This window comes from Acromyrmex echinatior, chromosome 18 (assembly GCF_024713525.1).
Source record: "Acromyrmex echinatior isolate Ae372 chromosome 18, ASM2471352v2, whole genome shotgun sequence".
Classification (NCBI taxonomy): Eukaryota; Metazoa; Arthropoda; class Insecta; order Hymenoptera; family Formicidae; genus Acromyrmex; species Acromyrmex echinatior.
The window spans coordinates 2,360,286-2,376,584 of NC_141869.1; the positions used below are offsets into that span (position 1 = coordinate 2,360,286).

A 16,299-nucleotide genomic window follows, 5' to 3' on the forward strand; every position below is an offset into this window, starting at 1 on the left:
TATAGGACCTGTCAAGTTTACACGGATTATCAGCTTCCGACTGGTAACGACGGATTTATGCGAATAATACTCTCACAAACGCGGCAAGGTGAGTAAGCAAGCAGTTTGAATAAAGCGGCGACGATAGAGAACATTGGGGGCGGCTTTTAGTGTTTGCGTATGCGATATCCCTCGCTGTGCGTGTGTGTGTGTGTGTACGCAGGTGAATCTATGTGCTTGTATGTATGTTGTGCGCGAGGACAGACACGCGCACTCTTACTCTGTGAGGAAAAGCACGCTCAAGTGTTCACATCTAGACGGCACAAAAATCCAATATTAAGAGCCATCACGCCGCGGCCGGTGGTAAAGAATCGGAAGTTACCATGAATGTACGTCGAGAGGAATTATACGCCTTGCTTTAAAGGCACTTTGCGATTTTCCCGAGAAAAAAAGGCCACTTCGAATGTGGTTCTTCTATCTGTTGTCTCTATCTGTCTATTCGGTCCCGCGAGTTTTACCGTGATATTCTCGGAGACTTTCAAAGAAATTGGGGCATCGGATATCGCGGGCGGAATTTATGCGCTTCTGGCCGCGAAGCGCGCGACGTTAATCCCATTAATCCCGCTACATTCAATTAATATCTCGTTTGCATCGGCAATATCTGTTTAAGTAATTAAATGATTATCCGTTAAATATACAGCTGAAGAAACCTCACTCGTAATAATTCTATTGGGATTATTCACACCCATATCAAGCGACGATATCGATGCGCGTTCAATTAATATTTGTCTCGTGATGGAATTATCGGTACGTTTGTATGAGAAAATTAGCATTTATTGAAAATGTATTGTAATAAAATTTTAATATATATATATATATTTAAATAAATAAATAAATTATACATATCGTATATATCAATTAGCTACTCTAACAATATAAAAAACATTCATTCACTTTAAGATGAAAGTTGTACAAAATAACAATATATTAAATATTCAAATCAAAATGACAAATTATTATAATAATTGGTTACGTATATTCACATAAAATACATATAAATATAATTTGTTGGATATTCAATTGATAAATCTGTCTCATATTCTGCACAATCGATCGTAACAGATTTAGTGAAAGGGATATGTAATGCCTCAAGGCATATATAACAACATTTAGAATATATATTCAAATGGAATTATGTCAAAATAACCTCTGCTACTAAATTAGATTATGTGTTTGAAACCAATTTTATATGTCACATCTATGTGATTTCAAATTATAATCAAATAACTAAGCACAATTAAACTAAGCTGACAAAATTAAAAATATTTGAATGGTGTACACATAACGAATGCGACTATTAAACGTAATTAGATTGAATTACTCCAAACAAGTTGTTTACTCGTATTATATTTTTGACTATTTGTCAAACTCTCTGTCTTATTAGGATTTATGTGCATCGCTTATTATAGAAAGATATTTAAATTTGATAACGAGCTTTTCCGCCGAATATCTCGTTTCACATTAATAATTCGAGAGCGTACACACGATTCGTGAGAATAAGACTTGCGTGTATCTTAACAAACTTCTCGCGCACAACACACATAATCTATGCGCATAAGCCCGCAATTATGAACACTTATCGATTATTACTAGAACTTTCTGTGTACGTTCGCGGCATGCAGAGTACACCTGCATATAAAACAGCTGATTAATCCAGGGCTCGCTTTTCTAACGAGTTACTCAATCTCGTCTGAGTAAAGTTTGATAAATTCCGTATATACATTTGTCGACCTCGACGCAACTTTAGTGTTCACAACGCCAGTCAACCGTGCTGCAAAGCTTATAATTAACAAGGGCCACGAGCAGCATTATGCTTGATTAACAAAGAGTGGCAGAAATGTCATTCGCTTGGACTTTCTTTATGCTCACCTAGCCGCGGGTAAGAAAGTAATATAAAATCAGCAAGAAATCTGTATAACGCTACTGCATAAGATCTTTTAATTTTATTATGCCTCAGGCATATACCTTTTTACCTGACCAGAAAATTCGAAACCGTCGCTTAATACATCTCGACATTCCGACATTTGTCTCATGTCATATGTCATCAATTAATCAAAAAACGAGATGAATCGTAAAAATTATTATACACACGGAGAGAACGATTTTGCTGAAATATTCAAAAATTTAGCCAGATATAGATTTGAAAATAATTTTGTCAAACCATCAAAAAATGTTGACATTCTCGCTATCAGTTTGAGTTTCCTACCTAAATATTTTGATGGTCTAACAAAATTATTTTCAGATCTATATCTGGCTAAATTTTTGAATCTATATATAGCTAAATTCTTTTTTTATATTTCAGCAAAATCGTTCTACCTGTGTAAATATTAAGCACGGTAATGTACGAATGTAGAACAATCCAAATAATGTAGAACATTTTGAACAAATGGTTTAGTGTGATCTGAAACATTTGGGATTTTTGATCTGATTTTTTCAATACATTAATTGTAATACTACTCGTGCCTGACTCATTGCTCTGTTATTTAAATTTTTTAAATTTAAATAGGATATTTAAACTATTATATAATACGCCCAAAAGGGAGCAGTATTATAAAAATAAAAAACGAAGGGTGATATAAGACGATCGTTTGCATACCGGCCCTGGCCTTTTTTCTAAATCGCATTGAAATGCCGCTCGATAGTACTTAATCTGCGATTAAGCCTCAGTTCAGGCATCATTAAGCCGGAACCAAAGGACATCGAAAACCATCGTGGAGACGACTGCGAGATAGACGTACGATCGATTCTTCTCCGTGTAAGCCGCGCCTTGACTCCTCGATCGTCCGTCGATCCCGTACGTCTCTATTCTACTAGTCCGATCGAATGCTGGGTTTACCACTGTCGACTGATAGGCGCCGTCGCTATACGCGCGTATCCCGCAGCTCTAACCCTGAAATGTATTGATCCCGGAGCGTTAAACTGGACAGCATTGTTATGAATTCAGCGCAAATGGAATTTAACTTGTTCCAATATGATTTGTTAATTTATTATTAAAACAATTTGACGTCGGGACTTTTATTTTCCATTAATTAGTCTCTAGCCGTCACAATGCGAAGTCAATATAGGAAAAATTATTTTGCTGAAAGATTTAAATTTTTACTAGATACAGATTTGAAAATAATTGTATTGGGAACTAAAAAAATGATGAGCAATATTGCATAATTATTTTAGTGTCTAACAACATTATTTTTAAATCTGTAGCAGAATTTCTAGCAAAATCGTTCGTTCCGTTTAAATGTAACTTATTAATATCGTTTAGAGCTCTCTTCCTAACTACTACCATTATTTGTTAAGGATATAATTGCTTTTACACGTAATATATTCTTGTCATTTACCACTCTCGGCGATGTTATCCTTGACAAGTTCTAGGATAATATGGAACATACGTTCGTTTTACGATACGCTGCATGCACTTAAGCCACGACACCAGGAAAACGTGTTTCAAGGTTTGCTGCAGGCAACACATTTTCATTCTTGTTACATTCCCGTCTCTTGCGCGCGTCCCATGTGTTCGCACATGGAAAGAGCACGTTTGTCGATTTAGAGGCCGTGAATCTTTAAAGTCGACGACGAGGAGAGATGCGCGCAACGGACAGACTTGCAACCGAATGCTTTCACGGTGGGATACCGTTAGATCCCACCACGCATTCGGTAGTCGTTTCGCACAATGAAATCTCTAGGAATGAAACACCGTCGGGGTATCATATTCCGCATGGTCGGCCGCTCATTTCAAGCTGGTTTATGAGCTCGGCGGCGCATTAATTCGGTCGAATGATGGTTTCGGCCCGTCGTTTCGTAACCGAATGCAGGTATCTAAAGCGCTATTCATGTTCTACAGTTTTGTCTGATACTATGCTAGAATTTCCCTTCTCCGTGCTTTCATTAGCTTGCACGTATCGACTTCTATGTCGTTAGTTGAAATATCATTTACGTATAATGTACGTAGAACTAATGTACATAGAACGTTCCACAATTCGTGATTTTAATTTTAATGATTTTCTCTCGAATTCGACAGATTTTTTTTTGTCAAGAGTGAACTCGTCACTCTCTGCAAATTTTCAACTTTTAACAATTTAGATAAACAGATTCCGAATCTAAATGAGCAGTCGCGTACAATTGCGTACAACCAGATTAAGTAATCGCATTGATACAGAAAGTAATCGTACAGCAATAATAATTAATCAGCTCTACCATCCACTTCCGATGTGCGTTGGTCCATCGTTCCGTTCATGGCGAGTTTGCGCATGGCCGCGGGTGATGAAAAGTATTCGACGGCGATCGATGTAGCCGGGAAAATCACGATGAATTCTCAGTTCTCAGTTCGTAGCTTAGTGCGACAGCTCTTGTTGCGACGGCAATTAGGAAATGAAAGTCAAACGGCTGAAAAATCGCTCGCTCGCGATCGAGTCGTTCCGTACCAGCACAAAGTGGATCCTCGAGAGTGACCATTTAGGGGGTAGCAGTTGGTAGAACGAGGTAGTAGAAGAGGGGGTGAGAGACAGGCCGCGGATATCGAACGAGAGAAGAGACAAAAAGAGAGGTTGAGAAAGGAAAAGGGTAATAGCGACGAGCGGAGCGGCGAACGGACAGTTAAAGTGGGGAAAAGGGAAATAGAGGAAGATGGGTAGGACGGACTGTGAGAACTTTTTTGAAAGTTCAAGCCGGCCGGAGTTATCGATAATCGATCATGCGAACTACTACTCCCGGACTCGTTTCGTGGTTGAGCGACGTCGTGCGTCTACGGCGATTTTAAATTCGCAAAGGAGAATAAGGCGCGCGGAACGACCCGCTCGACCGTGAACGTGCAAATTTGAGTCTCCACGGTCGACTCCCTGCGGAAACTGTATCTATCTATATGGTACAGTCGATTGGTCTGGTGAATAGGAAACTGGGTTATGCAATGATTCGATAAATAATCGTGTCGGATTTATAGATTCATAAAGATATGAAATTAAAATTCTGCAGATACTACAACTCGATGCGAGTAGATATCAAAAATTCATAAAAATTAAGAATACAAAAGTATTCACAAGTGTTCATTAAACATTGTTACATAAAAAAGAAAAAAAACAATAGTATCCCGTTAATTAAATAATATTTTGTTATTTTATAATCGGAGGATATAAAGAAAACATAGAATAACTTATAAAAATATATGTAGTTTGCAAGCAAATTGCATAATTTTTTTTTTTTTAATGTAACTGTTTTCTTTATACAAATTGATTCCTCTCATTATTCTGTGCATAACAGTATTAAGCTGCAGTTTAATAAAATGAATAGCTTAGCAGATAAAGATACTTTTCAATCCAATTAGCAACTTCCAAATGATGCTACAGCAAAATCTATCCATTTTTTATAATTTTGAGGAAACTTTTAATGAACATACACATCTCATAATCTACAACAAAATATCACAATTTCAGTCAATTTGATTGAAGCCACTTTTTTCATATGATTTGTCTTTTAATACATTTTTCTTGAGGTAAATTAACTTCATTGTTATATTATAATAAAATCAACATCGTATTGAGTAGCATCAGTGGCGACCTATAAAAATGATTAAAATTAGTTTAAATTGGATATAATTTGATTATATGAATTTAGCAGTGTCTAAATTTATGAAAGGAAGTTGTAATTATTGCATTTATATTTCTCGATTAATATTTCAATCGAGAAAACGGATGTCGAATCCCGATTGATGCTAGGAGTGTCTAAAAATTGTATCCTTTGAGCTCTATTATATCCAGTTTTTCAATTTCTTTTAACAGAAAATATTAATCATTTCCTCCCGGACGATTTTGTCTTTTCGTCTGTTCATTTTTCCGCCACGACTAACTTAATTCAAGCCACGCAAATCCTTGACATTTCAATTACAAATTAAGCGTTCACCAATCACGTCGCGAGTTGTCCCCGATGCTCGATCCATCGCGCAATTCGTCGAAGAGGACAGGGGAGATTGGTGCGAGTGGAGGGGGGATGAATTTTTAAAAAGCTCGAGGGAAACGGGGAAGTGATTTGAAAGTTTCGAAGATGCCGAGTAGAAAAGTTTTTAAAGGGTGCTGGAAGACGCAGCGGGGGAAGATGCAGCGGAGGATGATATAAGAAAGGAGGAAGGAAGATGGCGCGTGGTAGGCTGCAGCGGATGGAGGAACAGTGTAAGCCATGAAATTGAACTAGCTGTCTGCAACACCTTCGGCTTCGAGGAGGATGCTCCGCAGCCAGTTATATCGAGTTGTACACCATCGGCAACGGAGACTGGAAAGAAGAAAGTTCCCGCTCACGCGTCTGCACGCGGAATTTTTACGATAAATCACGGCGATGAGTTTTAAAGCACGCGAAGCGCGCCCGTACCTCTCGTACCTCCTACTGTAATTTAATTGCAATTATTACCGCGGCACACATACAGCCGTAATACCATTTGCAACGACTTTCTCATATTGTATACAGTCGAGACCAAAAAAAAAAGAGGGAAAAAATGTTCTTTAGCCGAATCGTTGATTGGCATTTTTGCTTCAGCATTCGCGAATAGTTCGATGCAGGCGAAATATTTTCTCTGAGAAAAACTGATAGAATTCCAAGCAATTTTACGTCAATTAATTTTGCTCGGGTATTTCTACTTTTATGGTTTCTAAAATTATCGCCGGAAACTCTATAGGTACGCTACTGACCTACAATTGACTTTGAATCGGTGAATAAATTATCTATCTCCAACGAGATAGCATCCAATAAATTTATTTTTAATTGCGGAGATATTTATCGTTGATATCGTGTTTTAGATCTCTTGTCAAATCTCTCGAGGATAATGCGAAACATTGAAACATCGGTACAGAAGGTGAAAGTCGAGCGAAGGGAGGAGAGATGCGCGAGAGAAGGAACTGGGAGAAAATTGAGCTCTTTACTCGAGGGAAGAATTCGAAAGTACGAAAGACTCTACACTCCATTCTGTGTATCTTGTCCTATATATGACGGTGTGTATCGCATAGATATGTGCATACCTTTCGGAGTTGCCTCGTGAAAAACGTTAAGGGAATCCAATGTATCATCATGCTAACAATACGTGGAAGGCGAAAAATACAAGAGGCCGAAGGCAGAAGGCGAAAGAGCGGGGCGCGAGAAAGAGAGAGGCAAAGATAAGGGTGTAGGACGACAGGCCGTGGCGGAAGGGTACGTGTCTCGCGTTGCACAACTCCATCCCTTTCTCCCTTTCTTTCTCCCTCCCCTTTTCTCTCGCCGCAACCACCATCTCATGACGTTATTTATTACTTATTGAAGCGGACTTGTAATTTCCTCGCATGATATAGTACTCGCGGAAAAATAATATCGGCCGCCCTTCGCATGCATTATGTATATATGGCGATTTTCGTGCGAGCGAGGAACGCGGATGGTTTCCCAATTCTGGCCAGTGAGCTCTATAATATACTGGAGCGAGCTTTTCCTTTACTAAACTATAGAAAACTGCGACTCGGAGAAAAAGAAAACAAGCAAATATTGATATTTCTTACTCTTCTTTACTTATAATAGTAAAACAACATTAGCCAATAATCTCTGATAAAGAAAACGGTATCATCTATGTATGCATTAGAGATATTCTATATATATAATAAGAATCTGGACATAAGAAAGTCACTTTTTATTGGTTCGCCACGTTTTAATAATTCCTGAGAGAAAGAGAAAGAAACAATAAATAGTCCTTCTTTCTCGCGTGATTTTGTATCTTGAAATTACTACCTTGTAGTCAAAACTACAGCTCGTATATAAACTCTTATTAAAGAGTCTCTTTTTACATCAGAGTATCCTTGTAAAATACCTCCACTTCTCGATTGCTGACTCCAGTATGTGTAGAACTGATTCCGCCATTTATACCTGACAAGCGGGATACCTAAGGTTGGAAGCACTCCGCCACCCCCACTGGGCCACCCCCAGGGGTGGAAGTCGGCGGACAATATGCATAGCGTAACTTCGGAGTTTGTATTTAATGTACTGAATAACGAGCGGCGCCGCTTAATTATTCAAGTGAATGAGTTCGCGATGGACGCGGGGAGGAACGGATGGCAAGGGTTATTTTGTTTGAAACTTTTTTTTTTTAACAAATGTTTTAAACATGTTTTAAACATCAGATTAAATTAAATATGCTTTTTTTAAACAATTTAAAACAAATGTTTAAAACGTTATTTCTTTTTATGTGTTTTTAATACTATTCAGTAGAGGAAAAAGTGAGAATCCAGTTACATTTTACACGATAACTTGGTTTACTTGGTTAATAATGAATATTTAAGTTTAAAACTTGATAATTACATTCATTAAAATGTTGTTGAATTGATTCTGGATTGAAAATTATGAAATATTTATTACTTAGGACACTATTAATAAAAATGTGGCGAATCGAAGAGAAATATGGATAATGTAGCCTTCCATAAAAATAATCTTAAAAAGTTAGTTTTATTTAAACAGTAGTTTATAAAATTAACAAAAAAGTAGAGTGTATTGTAAAATATATGCATGTATACAAATATATATACATTCACATGTATATACTTGTAACTTTAAGTATACAGGATATTTGAGAAATAATGATAAATCTTTCGCATAGGGGGAGCTTGGTACTAAAAATCTATAATAACGTAAACTATAGATTAATATTAGAACTACAATTAATTTCAGGAATAATTATTTTGAAATAAAAATCAAAAAAAGTAGTCGTGAGTAATCAATACACATAAAGGACTACATTAGCAAAATGCTATGCTATTGTTTAAATTGTTAACTTAAAATACATACAGTCAAATAAAATGTTAAATAGTAAACAACATACTCAAATATACATATATTCATGTGATAATACGCTCAAATTTAAGAAAAATGAGGAAATAAGTGTGCTAAAATGTAGACGTTAGAAACGTTTCAAAATACTTGAAAGTAAAAATGAGTTATAAAATATAATAAATATATGTTTAAAAATGTGTCTTTTTTTAAACATGATTTTTTTCTAAAATCATTTAAAACATATATAAAACATTAAAAACATGTTTTAAATTAAAAAAACTGAATGTTTTTTTTTTAAAAACACGTCTTTGATCAACCCTGCGGATGGCTCGCGAAGGATCCATTTTATTCATGCCACCTTCCACTTTCGGCGTCGTCACTTCCGTTTTCGGATGTCGGACCTCTGCCTCGCGTGCGACAGAAATAAAAATAAAAGTAAAAATGAAGAAAAAGAAGAAACGGAAAGACGAGAAAGGAATGTCGTAAATAACGTAATGAAATTTTTGAGACTGGTCGAGACACGCCGACGGCATTTAAGGCGCGACTTTATGAAGTCTTTAAATTCCCCGGCGCGGAAGGATATTATTAAATTTCCAACGGCAAAGTTTGCGTTCCCCTCTCCGTTCCTCCCGCGCACTTGTTTGTCCCGAGTTCTTCCGGTTCCGCTGATATCTCCACGTTGCATCCTCTTCCCCCCCTTAACCCCTCCATCCGCGCGACCGGATTATAAAAAGCGATAAATAACGTTGTATAATGAGCATTTGTTCCGCGCGCATGTCGGCACGCGTCCTCGTGTTTTAACGCGAACGCCCCATCGACGCCGGAAACATTGTGTCGAACTATTAATTTGTTCGCCGCGCGGCGAAACAATGGACGGTGATGCAAGGCACGATCGATACGGCGCTTTGCGAACAAACTTAACCCCTGTGACATACGACCGATCGATATATGATAGACGACAAAGGAAAGATAAAGTGGATAAGAGAAAGCGTCGATGAATAATGAAGGAGTCGTCATATCACAGGGGGGAGGTCGCTCGCATGTGTTTCCGGTGCAGTCGAGTCCAAGCGCCAATGTCAAAACACTTCGCCGTGATATATACCACTGAAACGTGGAAAAAAATACACATGACATGACGATTTTTTTCAGCCTATAACCACTGAGATACGCGCGATTGATCATCGATTTTAGCGATCAGTGCATATAGTAGAGATCCTCAAGAGATTGAACACTATTTTAGACAGCTTCTGATTAGCTTGATATATTTTTCAAGATCTGCTTAAGATAAAAGATGAGATAGGTGGATAAGATAAAATGAGATGCGTGATAGATTTGAATAATCTATCTCATTCTATCTTAAGCGGACTACACGTATGGTGTATAATCTCTTATTTGCACTACAAATCAAGTGTGTAAACAGTAACTTTGATATATGCGTGTGATTAAATTTTTTATGTAAAAATGGCACTATACTCCTACGTTTAAATCTATTTCTATACGCAGTGTAATGTGTTATTTTTATATAGAAGGCTAATCACACTGCATATACATTGAAGTCACTTTTTACATACTTGCAGTGTGAAGATTTCTAGTCTATATGAATCTTCCTCTAGAAAATTTCCAAAAGCAATCCGATGATCCTCACTTAAAGCTTTCAGCGAATATATCTTCGACACTCGTCCAACCTTGAGGATGACTTCCGCGTTTCGCGGTAAAAGAGAAGCTCTGAACCGGGACAAAGGAATGACTGTCGCTGTATGGTGGAGAAGTGACGTTCTATTCCTATTTCCTGTGTATCGAAACACCTTGAAATATTCATGAACCTAGTCCAGAGTATCGCTTACCGCTGGATTGTGAAATTTTAAACCGTCGCATCCTCTACAGTATGCCTTCTCTTTCTCTTTCCCATTATATCCCTCCTTCTCTTTCTCTATATCCTTCGCGCCAACCCCCTAAAATACCAACTTCCTGTCAGACTGTGTCCAGAGTTTGCACTCGACTTGCCAATCTCAATAAGCGCATGCGCGCACACCGTCCTGCAGTTTGTCCTACAACATGTATCAAAATGTTCGAGCGACAGCTCGGAAAGTAGTTCAGCTGCTGAGAACCGCGGCGGTTAGAGAAAAAAGTCCGTGCAGAAATGTCCTTGCATATTTTTTTTAATTCCATTCGATTTTCGCTATTTTGTGCTAAACGTACGTAATACAGAAGAAAATTATTCAAGAATAATATTTAGGGATTGAAATATAAAATAATACTGTATGAAAAATATATGAAATATTATTACGGATTTATTCATCATCGGTGATTACAACGTTTGTAACGAAATTGAAATGGAATTGTTTCTTATATTACTTTTTTGAATTATACATATAATTCGCGTTTAAATAAATTTATCGATTGCATATGTATTTATCATAATATTGAAGCTAACACGGAAGAGTAATTATGTCTATTTAAATTAGAGTATTAATTTTTCAGACATTTATTTCATATTTGCTTTGACACAACTCGATGTGCCTACGTCTCTCAGTTATTGGTAGATTTAAGGTTAAATCGTGCCAATTAACGTTTACACTGAGTAACCGTTCATTTCACTGAATGGCACTTCGTTAACTAACTTGCTCGATCGACTTGCTTGGCGTATTCTCGCGCTTTGATTATACGTTTTAATCAGAATATTTCGAAAATTAAACTCTAATGGAACAGAGAACAATAATTTGGTTAAGGTAAAAATATAGAAGCGCTCTCTCTCTCTCTCTCTCTCTCTCTCTCTCTCGGGATATTCGTTAAAATATTCTTTTAATCTACATAACATTTATATAAATTAATCTGTTTAGAGAAACTTGATATCCCGGTATACGTTATTAACTACTGACATCCGAGTGACTGAATATCATATAAGAGCTTAACCTATATTTTTAATATTTATTCAAAGAATAAAAATATAGGTGAATGTAAAAACATAATTACAAAAATTATGATTTAAATATATTTTGCTCTCGGATTTTATTATTCAATCTTGTCAAAATAATTCGAGTGAAATATAATTCAAAGCAAGGAAATACGTTTCAAAGCCAGCAACCAGAGAGTTTCTAACCGTATCGACGCAATGATTTTTCGTCGTGTCTACTAGCTGCGTCTGTATACGCTCTATTTCCGGATCGCGTTGTATAGCAACAATATCACACGGGCGAGTGTATGCGACAGGCACGCACACGCACATCCGAACGTGCTCAGGCGCAACGACGGAGATACATTTCGGTAGAATCGGTCCGGATATAATCCGGCGCACTCGTCCTGCGAGCATCCCCCGCGAGCCAGTTCGCTCACCCCCTCTCTCCCCCTCGCAGCTCATATTCCACATCCACGATCCGTCCTCTTCCGTTTTCCTCATACCGCCGCCTCATCCTCTAGCAAACCCCGTACCGGCCATCCGTAGTCACTGCGCAAACACACGACAGCGTACGAGGCTGTATTTCGACCAGCAAGTGGTACGAATGCGAAATGGGTCAGGCGTAAGCAGCGAAATCACTGTCTGTCCTATCGGGCTGTTCTCCCTCACCCTTTCTGTCTCTCCTCTCTCTCTCTCTCTCTCTCTCTCTCTCTCTCTCTCTCTCTCTCTCTCTCTCTGTTTCTCTATTTCTGGATTTCTCTTGCCCTCTCCATCTCTGTCCGCTTGGTTTCGAACAACCAACAGCACGTGGACATTGTTCGATAGTACCGGAAGCTACCGCCTCTGAACTGGCCGCTCGCGGCTCGAAGAGAAATATTAATGCATACTTTAGGCCCAGAAAGCTACATGTCCAAAGTCTGACAAATTTATGGGAAACGCAGGTGTATACGGAATTAGTAAATCGTCGTTGTCGTGCACATTTCGATATATAATGGCCCAGCTCTACATTTCCGGCGAGTATTAATTAATATTTCCAGTAAGCAATTATGATTATTATAATTATTAGATATTGAAGACCACAAATTTTCGCTTTGGTAATAAATAAATTGTGATGTTATATTGATTTAAATTATTCATAACTCCGTCAAAATTATATTACAATTTAAAAAAACAGATTCTTAAATTCTCTCATTAGATAGAATAAAACTTAGATTTTATTTTATTTTTAACAAAATTGCAGCTGTTTGAATAATAATCGGGAAACGAATTTTTGCACTGATCTAATATGAACAATCAATTCGAATGTTGTACATATTTATTTTGATGATCTAACAAAACTATTTTCAGATTTATATCTAGTTAAAATTTTAGATACTTCAAAATCATTTTTACCGTATTATCCCAAAAATTATACTTGTACGTAAGATGAAATAAGATAATAATAGTATGAGTGAAAGTATGCATTTAATGCGTAATTCATAGGTAATCTACTTCACAAAAAGCTTTCTGAAAGCTTTCTCCTCACTTAAAAGATAAATGCTTAATCGACTATATAAAGGAGGTTGCCTCCGAACGGATTGCAAATCAGTTGATAATTGAATCAAGAATGAAAAATTAAAAACGTGATTTAGATTATAAACTTCATCATTTGCTGAAGGCAAAGCTGAAGACGTGCGCAAGAGTGTCTCCTTTATGTAGCGAGATACAGCAAATTAAAGTCTAATAGAGCGAGGAAACTCGGAAGTAATTGAAAGGCTAACGCAAGTCTCATACAAAGGGAGAATATTATAAAAAGAGCTCCAGACTGTCACGCTTGAAAGAGCTTCAATTGAAATTTCTTGCTAAACAACAGAAGGAAAATCTTACAGACATACGCAAGACCAATTTTATCATTGTCTTCTGTCATCGCAATTCTCTTATACGCGAAACTTTTGCGAAATAATGAATATGAAAAAATCGTCTCTAATTTGTATCTCTCATGTTACTCAAATCATCGTTGAAATTGTTCTGAAATTGACGCAGTATTTCGGTTTGCAGACAAACAAGCACAATAATCTAAACTTTGTAGTTGCAGCATTTGTAACTGTACTGAAGTTAGAGCTGTAATATATTTAAACGCTATTCATAAGTAAGAATTTACATCATAAGCGTACCCAGGGAGAATGAGAGGTTCATCTCCTTCCAATATTTGTTTCATTTTTAATTATAAAAAATACAAACTTTTACTATGAATATTTTTTTGTTGTCACATAAAATATTTTTTTTTCTCCTCATTGGGATAACTACAAAATGTAAGTGATTTCTAAAACTTTATTAGTTAAAACTTTCACACACAGAATATTCGATACATAAGGAAAATTTTCGCAAGGTTTTTACAGAATATACGTTGAGATATTAATGAACATTCCATTCATAACTACACATTTCATTTTTAATAACTGTATTTTGCCTGTGCTTTCTTCAGGAAAAAAGTAAAAGTATTATGATTTACGAAACTATATTTTTCTCATTAAAAAGGAATGAGAAAGAGATATAAGCTCTAAAATGTCTAAAAAAGCAATTTATTAACGGAAAAAATTACTGTTTATATGATAATAGAATTCCTCCTCCTTGAAAAAAATTCTGGATACGCTCATGATTTACATTATACTTATGTGAACAAATTCATTTTCTAATTAATTTCATGAGTCAAGTATTTTCCGTTATAATGTCTTCATCGAGCATCTGTCTCGTAAAACAACCAAATCACGTACTTCTTTTTACCGCTTCTAAAGTATACGCGAAATAACATTTCGATTTCAACTTTATCGCAGCATGTCGGAAACTCTGAAAACTGCGAGGACTTCACCGTCAACTTCGACAGATTGTCCATTCCGGTCTGAACCCGTTTGCTACGTTATATAACATAGCGGCGACCGATCTCGCCTCCGAGATATACCACCCCGTTCCATTTTTACGGACACGCACGTATCGTTTTACGCCCTACATACTACGTTTCCTTCTCACGACGCAGCGACACGCGTCGCAAACGGGCAGTTTTACGAGAGAGCATTTTTTTTCCCTCTCCCCGAATGTTCTACAAATGTCGTTGTGCGCGTGATGGAAGTAGCGGAACTTGCCGTAAAGAAAGGCCGGGAGGAGGCTGCGGGCGAGTCGTCACTCGTCGTATTCAGGGCGGGCGATAGCTCGGCGCGCTGCCGGCAGCCAGCCGCTTATTTTATGGATAATGCATTTCGCCATCGTTTATTTTATTACGTGATTTGCTACGGCGGCGTATTACAGGTCATGCAGTTCTGCGAACAGGTAGGATATACGTGCACGCGACATAAGTAACATCGCGCAATCTGATGCTGTAGAACATGTCAGCTTTGGCCTCGTAATAATCTCAATATGTTTTTCGACGTGTTTATTTGTCACCGCGATCCTCGCATAAAACATGAAGTAATTTTCATTTCTAGATAAAGATGTAAAAGATGATTAAAGAAATTATTGTCTTCTCTCGTTTTTTTTACCGAATCTCTGGCTCTCCGATACGTAGAAAAATTTTTAGCTAACAGCTGGAAATGTTTAATGTAAAATTATGTTCAAATCCAAGAAATGACGTACAAATCATGATTTCTTTAAATCAAATAAATTTTATTTGATTTTAAAAAATAATGTTTAAATCAAAGAAATTTTTTCTTTAACCGTACAACAAAGAAAATTTCTTTAAATCGAAGTAATCTTTTCTCTGAGTGTAAGTAATATTAATCTCTAGCTGGAGAGTGATCGATCTTCAGTGGAACATCAGTTGAAACTGAAAAAATAGCAACCGTGAGATAATTCCGGCCATCGTAGTTAAGCATGTGCACTCCGTTGCACATTTTATTAGCTTCTTGAAAACATTCACAGTAATGCGACAAGATATAAAAAAGAACTACGAAGCTTTTCTACCTCTCGTGTCTTACAAACGAGCGTTTATCTCAAGAATGTACAATACTATCAGCTGGATTTATTGACTCGACCGCTTGTAATATTACCGGAATGCCTCTTGCGCGTGTGCTACCAAATTTAATTTCAACCTCGGTAAATGCCATCGTATCGATCGTTTCCGGAATACATGGGTGGCCGTCGAAATTACTCGACGTTTAAAAGAGGAAGAAACAGCCTCAGTACGTTCTCATCGCGTTTGCTATTATCCGTGTATGTACACGGCACACGCTCGTCCATGGAACGCACGGGCCCGGGTACTTTGTTTTGTTGGGGTAAACAGGAATGGCAATAATACTCAGTGTATCGCGAGGTATCGAACTATCGGGCTCTCCGTCGGGACCAATATCGCGCGCTACAAAAATACGGAAAACGCGACGGAATTGATAGTGACACAAGCAAACAGATAAGGTCGTCCACGTAGAGAAAAGAAAAAAAAAATAAAGAGGAAAGGACGACGACGAAGGAACGTCGATCGAATCATTCATCTGCAGATCTTCCTCCGTGATTCAATTGTGATGTGATTGATTAGAATTGCAGTGACGTTATCAGCGAACGGATTCCAAATTAATTGACTAATGAAGTTAATGTAATTTTTTTAAAAATATAAATTTTCATGTTGTAAGAATGTT

General features: G+C 37.2%; 2 protein-coding genes across 5 annotated transcripts in view; one reads left to right on the forward strand and one right to left on the reverse strand.

The window, feature by feature from the left end:
- LOC105147740 (kin of IRRE-like protein 1) overlaps positions 1–16,299 on the reverse strand; it is a 447,481-nt gene that overhangs the window by 177,511 nt on the left and 253,671 nt on the right. The window lies entirely within an intron of this gene.
- The window catches only part of LOC105147689 (glucose dehydrogenase [FAD, quinone]), a 202,905-nt gene that overhangs the window by 67,069 nt on the left and 119,537 nt on the right, over positions 1–16,299 (forward strand). Inside the window, exon 3 of the mRNA XM_087415493.1 lies at positions 6–88. The gene's annotated coding sequence lies outside the window, so the exon portion shown is untranslated. The remainder of the gene's footprint in view (positions 1–5; positions 89–16,299) is intronic.